This window comes from Chinchilla lanigera, unplaced genomic scaffold (genome assembly GCF_000276665.1).
Source record: "Chinchilla lanigera isolate Chin_1 unplaced genomic scaffold, ChiLan1.0 scaffold00029, whole genome shotgun sequence".
Taxonomy (NCBI): Eukaryota; Metazoa; Chordata; class Mammalia; order Rodentia; family Chinchillidae; genus Chinchilla; species Chinchilla lanigera.
This window is the reverse complement of record NW_004955430.1, coordinates 11,624,713-11,626,698: the sequence shown is the minus strand read 5'-3', so window position 1 is coordinate 11,626,698 and position 1,986 is coordinate 11,624,713. Positions and strand designations below refer to the sequence as shown.

General features: G+C 35.2%; 1 protein-coding gene across 1 annotated transcript in view; it reads right to left on the bottom strand.

Annotated features, from left to right (window-relative positions):
* The window catches only part of Kcnh8 (potassium channel, voltage gated eag related subfamily H, member 8), a 355,986-nt gene that overhangs the window by 28,137 nt on the left and 325,863 nt on the right, over positions 1–1,986 (bottom strand). The gene's annotated exons all lie outside the window — the stretch shown is intronic.

Here is a 1,986-nt window from a genome sequence, read left to right as displayed (position 1 = left end):
AAATGAACTTCTCCTTTAAGTTAAAGGTGTTGGGTATTTTGATCCAGCAACTCAAACCTGAAAAATGCTTACAAGACAAAAATCTGGCTATCACTTTTAAACACGGTGAAAGTATTTATAAAATCAGTAGCTCAAGGCTCTGCTACTCTTTACAGGTTTTGGTAACGCACTATTCTATAACAATAACTGTAAAACATTTCCAGTAGAGTTACGCATTCCAATACCTCTTTATACTCTAACTCATGAAAGTCAGTTACCACATTTCTTACTGGCTAGTAAATTAGGGTAAAAAATTAGTCCCTAAAATCTTGAAGTGGAAGACAAATATATTGAAAACCCTCCAGATTTTAGTTACATAAGTCTCTTTTTCAAAAAATCCACTTAGGAATTAATCTAACAAAGGATGTAAAAGATCTATACATTGAAAATTACAGCACTCCAAAAAAAGAAATTGAAGAGGAGTTCAGAAAATAGAAAGTTATTCCATGTTCATGGATAGGAAGAACCAACATTGGGAAAATGGCCTTACTCCCAAAATTATTGTACAGATTCAATGCAATCCCAATTACAATACCATTAGTTTGCCTCACAAATCTAGAGAAAACATTGCTAAAATTCATCTGGAACTAGAAGAGACCTAGAATAGAAAAGGCAATCCTGGGTGACAAAGGAAAGGCAGGAGGCATCACAATCCCTGACTTGAAATTATACTACAAAGCTACTGTGATGAGATCAGCATGGCACTGGAAAACAAAAAACAAAACAAAAAAAAAACTAAAAAAACAAAACAGACCCGAGGATCACTGGAACAGATTAAAAGATACAGATGCAACTACAAGCACATTCAGCCACCTTATCTTTGACAAAGGGGCCAAACATGTTCACTGGAAGAAATATAGCCTGTTTAATAAGTGGTGCTGGAAAAACTGGCTTTCCACATGCCAAAGACTAAAACTAGACCCATGTCTATCAACATGCACTAAACTAAAGTCAAAATGGATCAAAGATCTAAATATTAAAACAGAAACACTAAATGTACTGGAAGAGAAAGTAGGTAGAAATCTTGAAGAATGAGGGTTAGGCAGAGAGTTCATGAACCAAAACCAAACTGCATGGGAAATACTTCAAAGAGTTAACTGGATTCTTGTCAGATTGAAAAGTTTTTGCACATCAAATAAAAATGACAACAGAGTAAAAAGACAACCCATGAAATGGGAAAAAATTCTAGCCAACTGTCCCTTAGACAAAGGACTTCAGTCTAGAACATATAAAGACTTTTAAAAAATCAGGCCTCCAAAATTCAAAGACCCAATCCAGAAATGGTCACCTGAGATGAATACACACTTCTCAGATAAAGAAATACAAATGGCAAATAAGTACATAAGAAAATTTTCAACATCATTAGTCATTTAAGAAATGCAAGTTAAAACAACACTGATCTTCCATCCCAACTCAGAAAGAATGGCTATCATCAAGAAATAAACCCATAACAAATGCTGGGAGGGCTGTGGGGGACAAGGAACCCTTATCCACTGGTACTGGGAGTGTAGACTGGTGCAATCACTGTAGAAATCAGTCTGGAGATTCCTCAGTAATCCAGGATTAGAGATCTCATTCAACTCAGCTATTCCCCTTCTGGGTATTTTCCCAGAAGAATTAAAAACAGCACACCACCACAATATATGCCCATGTTTATAGCAGCACAATTTGTAATAGCTAGATCTTGGAAAGAACACAAATGCTCATGAAATGAGGAATGGATAAAAAAGGTGTTTTTATACAATGGAGTGTTACTCAGCTATAAAGAAGGATAACCTCAAGCTCCTTATAGGTAAATTGATGCGACTAGGACCATATTCATAAGTGAAATAAATCAGACTCTCATGTGCAAACTTTGTATTGTCTTCCTAATGTAAGAAACTAAAAGAATAAATAAGATCCAAAAGGTACAATAGATATTGTGAAAAGCAAAGAAACTGCTCAAAA